Raw genomic sequence first — 16,214 nt, forward strand, 5'->3', positions numbered from 1 at the left:
GTGTCATTACTGAGAGGTCTTCTATGCTTGTCCAAGGGAGCACAGACCTGGCTCCTGGAGCCTCCCACCCCACCCCACTGTCCCAACAAGTTCTTTTCCAACAAGACATTCCCATGTGCAGAGGCCAAGAGCCCACCAGATCATGTTGCCAAGGCACCTGGAAAGGGGCGCTGAGTGTACGGCTAGTCATCCCTCTGAGACCTGCGTCTCCTGTGCAGGTCAGTGAGCAAGCCTGTGTACAGGCCTGGCTGACGGCAGCACTCCAGCCTCCAGGCACAGATTGCTACCTCTCTCCAGACACAAGGCACCCGCAGCCAGATAAATAATACATAGCCTTCACCACACACACACACACACACACACACACGTATCAAGCGTGCAAACACCTGCCTGGCTCCACTATGCCCAAGCCCAAGTGCGGAGGGAAGGAGGGAAGAGAAGAGGGAGAAAAGGAGGGGGGAGAGGAGGGAGGGGAGGGGGTGAAAGGTCTGGCTTATCAAATACCCCCTTGGGATATCAAGCCCACTCCCCAGAATGGCTGCCTTGCCAAAAGCCCGGGGCCGCCTAGCACTGGACGCAAGGTGGACGAGGTGGACAGAGCCAAGCCAGGGGCCCCAGGGCGAGCTGGGGAGACAAGTCACAACTCACAAGACCAGCAACCCCCCCCCCCCAAATAAACCCCTCCGGAGCGGCGGGTCCCCGGCGACCCGATTCCACACGCGAGCGCCCGGCTTCCCCATCACGCAACGCCGGAGGCCCTGCGGGCCACCGCCAGCGCCCGGCCGCGCCCGGCCCCGCACACTCCCGGCCCGCCGCGCCCCCGCGCCCGGGCCCCCCTCCCGACGCCAGGTCCGGCCACACGGCGGGCGCGGGCCCCGCCACGTTGGCGCGAAGGGGGGGAGCGGGCACACCCACGGCCGCGCGCCCGCTCCGTCCCGGCCAGCCCCGGCCCCTGCGCGCCCGCCCCGCCGCGGACACGCGGCCCACACCCCCGCGGGCGCCCCCCGCCCGGGCCTCTGCAAACCGCCCCCCAGCCCCGGGAGGCTGCGGCCGGCCCTTCGGGGAGCCCCGCGCGAGGCAGCCGGGCGTGTTACCTCAGGAGCCCATGGCACAGGCGCGTGCGGGCATCGCGCGGCGGCCGGGTCCTGCGGGCGGGGCGGGAAGCGCCGCCGCCGGGAGTCGCCGCCGCCGCCGCCGCCGCCGCCGCCGGCGCGTCCAGAGCCCCGCGAGTGCCGCCCCCCCAAGCGCATGCGCGCCGGGAGCGCCGCCGGGGAGGGCGGGGCTGAGAGCGCGCGCGGTTGAGATCACTCAGCGGGTCTTAAAGGGGCCGCCCGGAGACGGAGAAGCTTCGCGCGCGGTGTTCAGGAGAGGGACGGCCTGGTTCTAATCTAGCTCAGCAAACTCACCGGCCTAGCAAGGCTGACTCTCTCGCTCCTCCAGCTCTTCCTGCCACATAGCTTCCTAGGACTGGAGGACTGAGTCTGGGCACGCTCTCTTCCTAGCTCTTATCTGGGTGGCTAGGGCTTCTCTCGCTTTATCCCTAATTGCCGTCATTTGAGCCTTTTTTTTTTTAAACCTACCTTGGATTTTATTTTATTTTTATTTATTTATTTATTTTTGTCGGTCATGGGGCCTGAACTCTGGGCCTGAGCACTGTCCCTCAGCTCTTCAGCTCAAGGCTAGTGCTCTACCACTTGAGCCACAGCGCCACTTCCAGCTTTTTCTGCTTATGTGATGCTGAGGAATCCGAACCCAGGGCCTCAGGCATGCAAGGCAAGCACTCTACCACTGAGCCACCTTCCCAGCCCCTCATGTGAGCCTTTTGAAGGAAAAACAAAACCCAGTGACTGTCAGTTGTGCAAAGGATGCGTGTGGAGTTACGGAATGAAGAAACACTGAGTGCTGTACACAGTTAACCAGACATGAAACTACAAAGCACTGAAAGGGTTTTTCTTCTCAGTCTGTAACAGACTTACAAGCTGCTTTCTCTGGAAACCACTGACCTCCCCACTGGGGTCTGCAAAACATCCAGGGGGTGACTAAAAGCCAGAGAGAACTTTAGTGCCCCAGCCTCCATTGTAGCTGTGTCCTTTGCTCTGAGCCATGCTCTTCTGCAGTCTCTTCCCGGTCACCTTGGGATCCAGGAAGGACGGGACTGATGGATAAATAGCCTGTGACAGGTGTGGAAACCAGCCCATGGACTGGACTTTCTCATCCAACAAGGCCCCAGCTGACCAATCCTGAGAACAAGCAACTTGCCCGCTCTGACCACTTCTGTCCACACCTGTGACTCGGACTGTCTAATAATTGTGCACACCTCTGTCTCAATTCTTTATCCACCTGGCACTTAGACCCCTAGGAGGGTTGGGTCTCTGGCCTTTGTTCTGGTTTAGGTAGGCCCATGTGAAAAGCAGAGGACTTTGTTTTGGTTTAGATTTTTTGTGTCAGTCAGGAGGCTTGAACTCTGGGCCTGGGCGCTGTCCCTCAGCTCTTCAGCTCAAGGCTAGGGCTCTACCACTTGAGCCACAGCGCCACTTCCAGTTTTCTGATGGTTAATTGGAGATAAGTGGCTCACAGACTTTCCTGCCTAGGCTGGCTTTGAACTGCAGTCCTCAGATCTCAGCCTCCCAAGCAGCTAGGATTACATGTGTGAGCCACTGTTGCCCAGCCTCTCTCATCTTCTTTAAGGGTTGGGCTCAGTTTACCCCCAGACTAGTAAAACTGTCCAAACCCCCAAGTGCATTCAAAATTCACCCTTCATTAATCTTGTTTTTTCCAAAACATGTATGTATGTACGATGTGTTTAGAGCTGGTCCTAAGGCTTGATCTCAGAGCCTGGGCACTATCCCCGAGTTTCTGTGCTCAAGGCTGGCACTCTACTACTTGAACCACGGCTCCACTTTTAGCTTTTTGGTGGTTAATTGGAAATAAGAATCTCATGGACTTTGCTGTGTCTTCTGGCTTTGAACCAGGATCCTCAGATCTCAGCCCCCTGAGTAGCTAGGATTACAGATGAGAGCCCACCAGCATCCGGCATTAATTTCTAACACATAAATTGCCAGTTTTGCTATTTGGCTTCTTCCTATAACACATAAATTCTGTGAGGACAAAGATTTTTGTGCTGGGCACTGGTGGCTCATGCCTGTAATCCTACTTACTCAGGAGGCTGAGATCTGAGGATTGCAGGTCAAAGCCAGCGTAGGCAGGAATGTCCTTGAGACTCTGATCTCCAATTAACCATCAAGTGGTGCTGTGCTCAAGTGGTAGAAGGCTTGCCTTGAACTGAAGAGCTGAGGGACAGCACCCAGGCTCAGAGTTCATGACCCATGACCAACAACAACAACAAAAAATTGTTCTGGTTTCTAGTGTAACCTAGTACCTAACATAAAGGCTGCTGGCATAACGAACTTGGCCAGAAAGTGTTGGTAACTCTAGAAACAAATGTCATAACCATGCCCTAGCCCAGGCCTGAAGTCCCCCCCTCCCCTCAGGGCTGGGAACCAGTCAATTAGCTAGTGATTAGTTTAGACTTCCCAGTTCTCTAGGCCTGCCCCTTACCCCTCCAGGGCAAGGACCTTGTCTCAACTGTCATCTCCCCTGCTCACCCAACAGACTCAACCTGATAGCCACTGGCCCCTGGGCCAAACCACACCACTTTCAACTTCTTAGGCAGGCTCCTCAGGGGTACTGTAGGTTCTCAATTACAGGGCCCCAGGCTGGCAGGGACAGAGGCAGGTGGTGGGTATTTTTAGGCATGAGTTGCCAGAACCCTTTCTCAGAGAGAAAGTCACTTGGCCTAGTGGCATGGCAGGTCAGCAGGTGGCACTGGAAAGCCCAGCTGGCTGCTCTTTATTAAGAGTTAAAAGCCTCCCCCCACCCCAAGGGAGGAGGGGTGGGAGAGGGAAAGAAAAATAATGACAGAGGAAGAATCATGTAGGAATTAATTCATGGTGTGGATGAACCCCTGTGGCTCACACCTATAATCCTAGCTACTCAGGAGTTTAAGATCTGAGGATTGAAGTTGGAAGCCAGACTGGACAGAAAAGTCCTCAAGAACCAACATAGATGATGGGTGCCTTGCCCCCCCTCCCCCACTGCTTCCCAGAGTATGATCCTAGCCACATGGCTTTGTCCCCAGTTTCCCCATCAATAAGAAAGCAGACTGACTGAAGCAGCCTTGTCTGAATAGATGTCTAGGAATACACAGCAAGGCATTTGAGCTGACAGTTATACAGCTGTCTCAGCATAGTTGAAGTCTCAACTCACATCCTACCGGAATTAGCCCCTGTGATGGACTGAAACTGAATTTAAACTAAGCTAAGTAAGGGATAAGAATACATGGGCTCAGAGACTGGGAAGGTGGCTTAGTGGTAGACTGCTTGCCGTAGCATGCATGAAGCCCTGGGTTCCATTCCTCACCATCACTCACATACACAGAAAAAGCCAGAAGTGGCGCTGTGCCTCCAAAGAAGCTCAGGGCCAGTTCAAGCCCCAGGACTGGAAACCAAACCAAAACAAAACACAAGAATTATGGGCACATTCAAGACAGATTTTTTTTTCTCAGTATGTACCAAATATGGTACTAATTGTTTTATTTGATTTTATTAAGTAGTTGGACAAAGGGATTTCAATTCCATCAGTTGGGTTTTTATGTTCTGTTTTATTTTGGTTTTGTACTTGTACTGGGACTTAAACTCAGGGGCTTCAGTTCTCACTTAGCTATTTTTGTTGTTGTTCTTTTTTGTTTTTGTTGTTGTTGGTAGTAAGGCTTGAACTCCGGGCCTAGGAACTGTTTCTGAGCTCTTTCACTCAGAGCTAATACTCTGTCACTTTGAGCCACAGCACCACTTCTGGTTTTCTGGAGGTTAAGTGAAGAGTCTCACAGACTTTCCTGCCCTAGCTGGCTTTGAACAGCCTCCTGAGTAGCTAGAATTTCAGGGATAAGCCACCAGCACTCAGCTCTGAAATTCCTTTTTTTTTTTTTTGCCAGTCCTGGGGCTTGAACTCAGGAACCGGGCACTGTCACAGAACTTCTTTTGCCCAAGGCTGGTGCTCTATCACTTGAGCCACAGTGCCACTTGTAGCTTTTTCTGAGGAGTCAAACCCAGGGCTTCATGCATGTTAGGCAAACACTACCACTAGGCCACATTCCCAGGTCCTGAATTTCTTTATAGAAGTGAAAATACCTAAAGGATCCATGGACCAGTTTTGCAGCAAACCTTCTCTTCCAACGTGGCCACCAAGTTTCCATTTCCAGAAGCTGACTTTGGTCAAGCACCTGGGTCTTGATGCTGAAACTGCCTGACACACTTCTCATCGATCTCCTTTCTTTCCTTTCCCCCAGTTCTCACCCTCCTTCAGGATCCCCTGGATTTGTCATTAAGTGGATTGAAAGAAGACACCAGTTAGCCAGGCACCAGTGGCTCACGCCTGTAATCCTAGCTATTCAGGAGGCTGAGATCTGAGGATCATGGTTCAAAGCCAGCCCGGGCAGAAAAGTCTGTGAGACTCTTCAATTAACCTCCAGAAAACTGGAAGTTTTGAACAAAACAGCTCAGAGACAGTGCTCCAGCCCTGAGTTCATGCACCATAGCTGACAAAAAGGAAAAAAAAAAAAGCTGTCATTGAGAATAACTCATACAGGATAGCTCAATTATGCAAATATGCATGTGTTTATGGATGAGTGATTTTTAATGATCCTAAACATGTAAGAAATTTCTGAGTCAGAAAGATGGATGCTTTATTAGTCAGATTTTTCATGGTTATGACAAACACCTGAGAGAAACAACAAACAACTTAGAAGAGGAAAAGTTTGTTTTGGCTCCATTTCAGAAGTTTCTGCCTGGTGGCTTGGCCTGCAATGAGAATGTAGGGTACGAAGCTGCTAACCTCAGCCCTTTGGGAGAGCAGAGAGACAGACAGGAAAGGGCCAGGGGATAAGATATACTCTTCAAGGACACATTCCCAGTGACCAATGCCCGCCCTTCCACCTTACACACACACACACACACACACACACACACACACACACACACACACACACACACACACACACACACACACACACACACACCGCACCACAGGTCAGGCTTCACCTCTGGTTTCCCACCTCTCCCAACATCTTCAAGTTAGGAATCAGTTACCAGGTGTGAGCCCAGGTATGGGATTATATATCTGTAATCCTAACACTAAAAGAGGCTGGGGCCGGAAGTTCCCAAGTTCAAGGCTATCCTGGGCTACATAATGAATTCCAATGAACCAACCAATCAACCTAATAAACAAAGATTCTTCATTAGGTCAGAGCCCTCACAATCCAATCACCTCTTAATAATTGGTTCTACCGCTGAGAACCAAGCTTTCAGCACGTGCGCCTTGTAAGGAACTACACATTCAAATCACAACACAGGGTCGCATGAACAGGACAAAAAGGATTAGATTTTTTTTTTTTGTGTGTCCCTGGAACCTCCCCAGCACATCCTCACAACTATAGATGGTGTGGTGTGGGGTGTGTGTGTGTGTGTGTGTGTGTGTTGGCAGTCCTGGGGCTTGAACTCAGGACCTGGGCACTGTCCCTGAGCTTCTTTTGCTCAAGCCTAGCACTCTGCCACTTGAGCCACAGCACCACTTCTGGCTTTTTCTGTGTCTGTGGTACTGAGAAATCGAACCCAGGGCTTCATGCATGCTAGGAAAGCACTCTGCCACATCCCCAGCCCCACAACTAGAGTTTTGTCTGCTTATTTTGGTGTCAGTAATGGAACTTGAACTCATGGCCTCAAGCTCTCACCTGGTGTTTCCACTCCAAGGCTAGCACTCTACCACTTGAGCCATAACTTCACTTACAGTTTTTGTTTCTTTGCTGGCTAATTGCATAAGAATCTCCTGGACTTCCCTGCCTGGGCTGGCTTTGAACTGAGCTCCTCAGATCTCTGCCTCCTGAGTAGTTAGGATGACAGGTGTGTGAGTCTTCAGCACTCAAAACAACTTCTATTTATTGGGCATTCAGTATATGGAAAGCGATGTGCACAACTTTGTTCTCTCAGCAAGAAGCAGTGACTGCCATTTGACAGATGAGGAAACTGAGGCCCAGGGAAGCAATGTGAGCTTGGCCAAGGCTCCCTAGGTCACAAAGCCTTTCCTGTTGCAATGAAAATGTTGAGGCATCACTGGGAGATGCCACCTGGTGTGTGTGTGTGTGTGTGTGTGTGTGTGTGTGTGTGTGTGTGTGTATGTGTGTGTGTGTGAGTCAGGGAGCTGATCTTCAGGTTGCTTCCAGAAGAGCTGGAGGTAGTAACCAGGGAGAGATGAGAGGTCTTTTCTCTGTCTTGCCCAGCTGCATTGCATACACTTCTCCAGTACAGGACAGAAATCTCCCTTCAGATTTCCATAGCCAATCCAGACACATGAGACCACCTATTTTCCCAGGCCGGTGAGGCTGGCAGCTTCCTTAGAATCACCTACAACAGGGGCTGGGAAGGTGGCTCAGTGGTAGAGCGCTTGCCTTGCATGCTTGAGGCCCTGGGTTCGATTCCCAAGCACCACATAAGCAAAAAGAAAAAAGCCGGAAGTGGCACTGTGGCTCAGGTGGTAGAGCACTAGCCTTGAGCTGAAGAGCTGAGGGACAGCGCCTAGGCCCAGAGTTCAGGCCCACTACCGGACCCAAAAAAAAAAAAAAAAAAGAATCACCTACAACATATTTCAGATTCTTTACAAAATCTCAGGCTGCAGCAAGCCAGCCAACAAGAGAGGGGTCAGTAGAATCTAGGGACCTTGGGGAGAGAGTCTGACTAGTCCAATTGATTGTTTTTCGTTTTGGGTAGCTGTCCTGGGGCATTGTCCCTAAGGGTTTGTGATCAAGGCTAGCATGTTACTTCTTGAGCCGCAGTTCTACTTCCAGCTTTTTAGTGATTAACTGGAGATAAGAGTCTCAAGGACTTTCCTGCCTGGGCTGGCTTTGAACCAAGAGCCTCAGATCTTAGCCTTCTGAGTAGCTAGGATCATAGGAGTGAGCCATCAGCACCTCAGCTCAGTCCAAGGTTTTGAGGTTTTCAACAGCAGATTTAATGGGAGGGAGAAGGGACCAGGGCAGGGGGAGCCAGAGACCTGGGTCTCCCAGGTCTAAAGCTGCTGAAACTTGTCAGGGCTCCCTGCTGCCCTGGGTAAACCTGGATACTGGAACTTCAAAGGGAGGGGTGGAGCACACCTGAATCACTGGTGCTTTGAAGATTCTGGATGAAAGGCGTTGGGAGATCTAATTATGGGAGAAACATTCTCCAGAGGGCAGGGAGGGGCCCAGGTAGTTGTCTGCTATCATCCAAGGTGGGGTCTCCAGTGAGGCCCCTTGAAAGGTACTGATGCTCCTCCTTGAAGCCCCAAGGCTGAGCCTTCTGTTCACCCCAACAGCCAGTCAGCCTGGCTGCATTTCCATTGTGTCACCCCCTCTCAACCTGAAGAAAGCTCAGCCCTGTGCATATGCAGCTGCAGCACCTTGCTCAGTTATCACGCATCATCTCACACGGGACACAAGGACCCCAAGATGCCAGTGGTACCTCGAGGGAGGCTGGAGTGAAAGAAAAGATCAGAGGAAGGAGGAGGGCGGTAGTGTCTCCATGGCAACGTTTATCCCTCCAGGCCACTCCTCCCTCGCAGCCTGTGCTTACGCGAGGAAGAAGGGCTGGCCCCAGAGAAGGAAGGAAGCTTTTCCAAAGAGCCTTAGCTGTCCCGGGCAGCAGTGAGAGGTTGTCCGGAATGTGCTGACTCCGTGGAATGGCCTCTGTGGTCTGTCTCATGCACATTGGGAAAGAAGACACCCAGGAGGGAGCTGGTTAATGACACAAGGAGTTTGTATTTTTGCAGAGAAAAAGAAGGTCAGAGAAGGAAACAGCACAATTAAAAGTCATTGCTAGCAAATCCAAAATAAAAATGGTCAGAGCCAGGCACTGGGGGCTCATGCCTGTAACCCTGGCTACTTAGGAGGCTGAGAGCTGAGGATTCCATTTCAAAGCCATCCCAGACAGACACATCTGTGAGACTCTTTTCCTCACATAACCAGCAAAAAGCCAGAAGTAGAGTTATGGCTCAACTGGTATAGAGCACCAGCCTTGAATGAAAAAGCCAAGCAAGAATGGGCAGCTTGAGTTTCAAGCACCCTTACTGGCCCTCAAAAAAACAAGCAAATAGCCGGGCACTAGTGGCTCATGCCTGTCATCCTAACTACTCAGGAGGTTAAGATCTGAGGATCACAGTTCAAAGCTAGTCTGGGCAGAAAAGTCCATGAGAGTCTTATCTCTAATTAACCACCGGGAAGCTGGAAGTGGCGCTGTGGCTCAAGTGGTAGAGCTCCAACCTTGAGCTGAAAGAGCTGAGGACAGCACCTAGGCCGAATTCAAGCCCATGACCAACCAACCCCCCCTCCCCCAACAAAAACAAAAAACAAGCAAATAAAAATAAAAAATAAAGTGTCTAGGAGAAGTGCCCTGAGATGGCTCTTTCTTGCCAGCCTATTGCCAACCATCCCCCAGTGCCCGGCCCTCCTGCCTCAATGCTCCCCCCCCCTCTCTGAGCAGACCCCTCCCTGGATTTAGGCTGAGAATGTCTTTCCCATGTTCTCACTTTCTCTCCAAGCTCTCGGTACTGCCCTTCCCCCAGAATAGTACCCCAAATGTCCCTGACTCTAGGACTGCTCACCCTTCCACCATCCCTGACCATAACTCCTTAATCCTTCCCTGCTTGCTTTCTCCTTCCTCCAGACTCCCTGCCCATTGTCTCCAGACTCACACTCAACATCCCCACATTCCCTCCACCAATCCTCGCCTCACCTTGTTGGTGCAGGCAGGTGCAGTCCAGCTGAGGGACATGAAAGTTGCCGGGCTACAGGAACATGGGAACATGCCGGCTCCTATGGTACAGATGAGAAAACCAGAGATCCAGATAGATGAACTAGGCCAAGGGGCTGGCGGATGGGGGGAGGGAGTGCTGTGGCTTAAACATGTAATCCTAGTTTCTCAGGAGGCTAAGATCTAAGGATCGTGGTTTGGTTTGAAGCCAGCCAGGATAGAAAAAAAATTTCCAAGCTTATCTCCAATCTTGTCTATAGTCAGAGGCCTGAAGTGGAGCTGTGGCTCAAGTAATAGAAGGCCAGCCTGAGCGAAAAGCTAAGTAAGAGCACAGGTCCTGAGTTCAAACCCTAGGCTGGCATTAAAACTAAATAAGGTTTGGGCTGGGAAGGTGGCTCAGTGGTAGAGTGCTTGCCTTGGATGCATGAGGCCCTGGGTTCGATTCCTCAGCACCACATAAGCAGAAAAAGCCAGAAGTAGGGCTGTGGCTCACATTGTAGAGCTCTAGCCTTGAGCTGAAGAGCTGAGGGACAGCACCCAGGCCCAGAGTTCAGGACCCATGACTGACCAAAAAACAACAACAACAACAACAACAAAAACCTAAATAAAAGAAAAAGTAAAGAATGATTTGCTTGCGGGTAGGGGTGGGAGTGACTCCTGTGGAATCTCGTGGATGTCTCTGGTCCAGCCTCAGCCTCTATGTGTTGCCCCTCACCCCTCTCCACCCCCCCACCCCTCTCCACCCCCCCACCCTCTCCACCCCCCCACCCCTCGCCACCCCCCCCCACCCCTCGCCACCCCCTCACCCCTCTCCACCCCCCCACCCCCCAGCCCCATTCTTGGATCTCCCTGAATCAATTGTACCACACTCTACACCTCTGGGCCCTTGCACATGCAGTTTCCTCTGCTGGGAATGTCTTTCTCCACTTCATCCCCAGCAAACACCTCCTCACGTTTCAAAGCTCTGGTCAAATGTCTTTGAAACACACCTTCCATGACACTAGATACGGGCCCTTGTCCCCCGGTGACACTAGGCAGCCACAATGCGTTCTAGATTGAGATGAACCACTTGCTGGTCTCCTTCACTCAAGAGCTTCAGGTTTCTGGAAGCCAAGACACACACCTGGGTTTCTGTTGGAAACGTATAGCCGCTATCACTGATGCTGCAGGAGGCACAGTGTAGGTTAAACATGGCTGTTGGAAGTGAAGGTGTGGCTCAAGTGGTTGAGCTCCAGCCTCGAGTCAAAAATCCAATTTAGCCAGGCACCAGTAGCTCAGCCCTATAACCCTAGCTACTCAGGGGGCTGGGATTTAAGGATTGAGGTTTTTCCACAAGAAAACCAGAAGTGGTGCTGTGGTTCAAGTAGTAAAGCACTAGCCTTGAACTGAAGAGCTGAGGGACAGTACCCAAGCCCCACAACCAGCCCCCCCCCCAAAAAAAAAGCATTGAGGTTTGAAGCCAACGTAGGCAGAAAAGTCCAAGAGACTAATCTCCATTTAACCATCAGAAAGCAGTAGTAGAGGAGGTGTGACTCAAGAGGAAAAATGCTAAGGGAAAGCGGGAAAGCACCCAGGTCCTGAGTTCAAGATCCAGTACCAGCATGGGCTATGGAGCCAAGATGTCTTCTGTGCCTCCATGTCTTCTGCTATAAAATAGTGGCTCACACGCCGGGCGCTGGTGGCTCACGCCTGTAATCCTAGCTACTCAGGAGGCTGAGATCTGAGGATCGCGGTTCAAAGCCAGCCCGGGCAGGAGAGACCGTGAGACTCCTATCTCCAATAAACCACCAGAAAACCGGAAGTGGCGCTGTAGCTCAAGTGGTAGAGCACTCGCCTTGAGCTGAAGAGCTGAAGGACAGCGCCAGCGCCCAGGCCCAGAGTTCAAGCCCCACGGCCGACAAAAAAAAAAAAATAGTGGCTCACAGGTGGCTCACACCTGTAAGCTTAGCTACTCAGGAGGCTGAGGCCTGAGGATCAGGGTTCAAAGTCAGCCTAGGTAGGAAAGTTTGTGAGACTCTTTTTTTTTTTTACCAGTCCTAGGGCTTGAACTCAGGGCCTAGGCACTGTCCCTGAGCTTCTTTTGCTCAAGCCTAGCACTCTGCCACTTGAGCCACAGCGCTACTTCTGGCTTTTTCTGTGCCTGTGGTACTGAGGAATTGAATTCAGAGTTTCATGCATGCTAGGCAAACCTGTCTGTGAGACTCTTATCTTCAATTAATTACTATATATATATATATATATATATATATATATATATATATATCCAGGAAGTGGAGCTGTGGCTCAAGTAGTAGAGTGCTAGACTTAAGTACAAAAACTCAAGAACAGCATCGAGGTCCTGAGTTCAAGTCCCAGGACTAGCACACACACAAAAATAGAGATCACAATCCATGTCATCGCACTGTCAAGATCAAAGGGGTGGCTCAGGTTAGCCCTCCAGGAACTCTCCCTGTACTCACCTGACATTCCTGACATTTAATCCTGGCAACCCTTGGAGGAGGGCACCTTCACCCCTTTTTGCACAAGGGGAAACAGAGACCCAGGGTCCAAGGTCAGAGAGGAACCCACCAGGTCCCCTGGTGCCAGCCCTGTCCTGTGCCTCTGCACCCTGCTCCACCTAGCACCTGGGGATACTCCTGGCACTGCACACAGGGTCAGTGGGTTTGCTGCATGACTGAAAATGACTCACCAGTGGCATGGTTGCCCTCTTGGGACTGGGCAAAACTTCCTGGTCCTAGTTTGATGAATGCTGTACACTGTTTGTATGGTTGATGTAGCCTAGGCACACTTTGTCTTCAGTGTAAAGTCACTATTTTGGGGGGTTAGTCATAGGGCTTGAATTCAGGGCCTGGGTGCTGTCCCTGAGCTTTTCCCCTCAAGGCTAGTACTGTAGCACTTTGAGACCCAGTACACTTCTGGTTTTCTGGTAGTTCATTGGAGATAGCCTTGCAGACTTTCCTGTGGGTTGGCTTGCAATCACCATCCTCAGATCTCAGCCTCTGGAGTAGCTAGGATTACAGGCTTGAGCCACTGGTGCCCGGCTATGAGGTCACTTTTCAATGCCAGCTGCTTCTTCATCCCAAATTCTTTCAGTCCTTGAAGAAACACAGGAAGGAGAAAACAGAAACCATGAAAAAGAATGAGGACGGACAGGATAGCTTGGGCAACAATGAGTCAGATGGTAGCTTTTTTATTTGTTTGAGAGGGTCTAAAATAAACTCTAAATCCTGCTGCTTCAGTCGCCCAAATGCTGGGAATGCAGGTATGCGCCACCTAGCTAGGCTCTGATTATAGCTTTTTTATATAGCATGATCTTCAAATATGTAAACATCTCACATTCTCTCAAAATAATGGCTAAGGATATGGCTCAAATGGTAGAGTGCCTAGCAGCTGTGAGGTCTGGAGTACAAACCCCAGTACCACAAAAAGTAAAATTAAATCAAATTGAAAAAGTTAACAATAAAGAATTTGAAAAAAAAAGAAAAGAAAAGAAAAGTTGGCATAACTACTAATTAGAACTGATTAAATAGGATGAATTATTTCAGGGCACTTCTGAACACTGTACCCTGACAGTACAACCAGAGTGATGGATTCCAAGGACAAAAACTTCATTTATCTATCTTGTGATGGTGCCAGGGCTTGAACTCAGGGCCTTGTACTCTTTTTTTTTTTTTTTTTTTTTTATGTCCGGTCGTGGGGACTGAACTCTGGGCCTGGGCACTGTCCCTCAGCTCTTCAGCTCAAGGCTAGCACTCTACCACTTGAGCCACAGCACCACTTCCGGCTTTTTTTTTTTTTCTTATGTGGTGCTGAGGAATCGAACCCAGGGCCTCGAGCATGCAAGGCAAGTGCTCTACCACTGAGCCACCTTCCCAGCCCCGGCCTTGTGCTCTTGTTCAGCTTTCTTGCTCATGTCTGGTACTATATCACTCAAATCACATCTCTAGTACATTTTTTTTCTTTTTTTGGTCTAGTGAATTGAAGATAGAGTCTTCTGGACTTTTTTTTTTCCAGGCTGGCTTTGAACCTTGGCCCTCCAGATCTCAGCCTCTGAATAGCTAAGATTACAGGATAAACCACTAGCATACAAGAACAACAAACTTTTAATTCTGAACAATACAGGTTTATTTTTTATAGTAATATTAAAATTGTTACCTTTCCTCTTTTGTTTCTTCTTTTTGCTGGTCCTAAGGCTTGAACTCTGGGCCTGGGCTCTGTCCCTGAGCTCCTTTTGCTCAAGGTGAGCACTCTACCACTTGAGCCACAGCACCACTCCACTCAAATGGTAGAGCACTCGCCTTGAGCTGAAGAGCTGAGGGATAGCACCAGGCCCAGAGTTCAAGACCCACAACTGACAAAAAAAAAAAAAAAATCCTGAGAGTGTCTGAGTATAACAGGAAAGCTCAAGCAGGAGGACCACAGCACAGATATAAAGTAACACCCTATCTTGAAAATAACCAGTGCGAAAAGGGACTGGGGGCATGGCTCAAGTAGTAGAGTACCTGCCTCAGAACCAAAAAGATGAATAGATTCCTTCCTTCTATTTCCCTCCGGACCATGCGGATCCTGTGGTCCGAGTAGGGTGAGGAGGGACCGGGTTTGGCTCTCTGTGGCTTCTTCCTCACTCAGCAAGTGTGAGTAAGGAACTCAGTTGTGTCTGGGTAGGTCTGTTTAACCACTGCAGGGCCACTGCTGTTCCCTGGTGTCCGAGTAAGAACCCCCATCCTCACCCCCTTTCCCTACACCTTACACAAGGACCAGCAAAAGACCATAGCCAGGCCCAGAAGCCAGGGTCAGAGCTACAGGGTCAGAGCTAGCACTGGGAAGGGCTCTCCCAGAATCACCACTCATTCCTAGCACTCACAGTCCCCAGATGGCCTTGCTCTTCTGGGATCATCTAGCAACAGGGGCTCTTGGGCTAGTGAAAGTACAAGTCCTCAGAAGACAGAGACAGGAGGTAACCAGGAATCATGGATCAGGGTTTTTTTCTCTTTTGGTTCCTATACTGGGGCTTGAATTCAAGGCCTGGGCACTGTCCAGCTTTTGTGCTAAAGGCTAGTGCTCTATCACTTCAAGCACAGTTCCACTTGACTTTTTGGTTATTAATTGGAGATAAGAGTCTCATGGACTTTCCTACCCAGGATGATTTTAAGCCTCAATACCCAGCTCTTAGCCTAGGATTACAGTAGGTAAGATTATGGGTATGAACCACCGGTGCCCAGCTCTGTGGCTCACTTCTGTAATCCTAGATACTTAAGACAAAAGACCGAGAGGATACTAGGGAGATTACCATTTGAGGCCAGTTTAAGAAAACCACGAGACCACATCTCAATCAAATGGAGCACAGTAATCTGCGTATGCAGGACAGCAGTCCCGGGCTGTATCCTGCCAAAAACTCAAGAACCACTGGGCATAGATAGGAGAGCGTCTGTCTGGTAAAGATCCTGAATTCAAACCTCAGTATCACCAACCTAAACCAAACATCTAAAACAGGAAATAAGCAGGGCACTGGTGGCTCACGCCTGTAATCCTAGCTACTCAGGAGGCTGAGATCTGAAGATTGTAGTTCAAAGCCAGCCTGGGCAGGAAAGTTGGTGAGACTCTTATCTTTAATTAACCACTAGAAAACTGGAAGTGGTGCTGTGGCTCAAGTGGTAGAACCTAGTCTTGAGATGAAGAGCTCAGGGACAGTGCCCAGGCCTGGAGTTCAAGCCCCATGACCAACAAAACAACAACAACAAACAAAACCAGGAAATAAATAAAAGACATATTAGCTTAGAAGCTGCGAAGACAAATGAGAAAGAGGGGCAAGGCTGAGGGCACCGTTATCAGAGCTGAAGGAACTCCAGTGGGGTTACCTCTCCCCACCCTGCCCCCTAGCCCAGGACCCCAGATCCAGAAGTCTTTCCCAGTTATGTGACTCACTGGGGTGAGACAGCCTAGACTCAAATCCTGGCTCTGCTACCAGAGCTGGGAAAGTCATTGCGTCCCTGCACTGCTTTGCAGCGAAGTCTGGATTTTCCAGAAACTTCTCAGAGTGGGCCTGGTGTGGGAATCACTGGAGCACACTGAGGTAGTCTTGTTCTTACCATGGCTGCTCTTGGCAAGACCTTCCACATCAGTTGGTGACCCCCACCCCCACCCCCGCAAAGAGGTAGACAGAGACTGCCACATCACTTTATTCTTTTCTACTTTATTACTTCAAATTAACAACCACAATAAAGCTCAAAAAAGTCCAGTATTTACACAGGAAAAAAGTACAAAATGTCCCCCCAAAGTTCTTCAGTAATTTTTTTTTTCAGTTTTTAAATTACAAAGTAATAAAAAGCTTTGCTCTTTAATTTAAAAAAAAAAAAAGAAAAAAAAAGGGGAAAACAGAGG

The 16,214-nt window shown here is 50.1% G+C and overlaps 2 protein-coding genes across 3 annotated transcripts in view; both read right to left on the reverse strand.

Annotated features, from left to right (window-relative positions):
* The window catches only part of Tmem184b (transmembrane protein 184B), a 51,712-nt gene extending 50,568 nt beyond the window's left edge, over positions 1-1,144 (reverse strand). For both annotated transcript variants that reach the window (XM_042693141.1, XM_042693140.1), the window contains exon 1: positions 1,095-1,144. The gene's annotated coding sequence lies outside the window, so the exon portion shown is untranslated. The remainder of the gene's footprint in view (positions 1-1,094) is intronic.
* Positions 1-16,214, reverse strand: part of Josd1 (Josephin domain containing 1) — a 312,495-nt gene that overhangs the window by 51,250 nt on the left and 245,031 nt on the right. Inside the window, exon 5 of the transcript XR_006149513.1 lies at positions 11,770-11,776. The gene's annotated coding sequence lies outside the window, so the exon portion shown is untranslated. The remainder of the gene's footprint in view (positions 1-11,769; positions 11,777-16,214) is intronic.

The sequence above is a fragment of the Dipodomys spectabilis genome, unplaced genomic scaffold (genome assembly GCF_019054845.1).
Source record: "Dipodomys spectabilis isolate Male_0828 unplaced genomic scaffold, ASM1905484v1 ptg000163l, whole genome shotgun sequence".
Taxonomy (NCBI): domain Eukaryota; kingdom Metazoa; phylum Chordata; class Mammalia; order Rodentia; family Heteromyidae; genus Dipodomys; species Dipodomys spectabilis.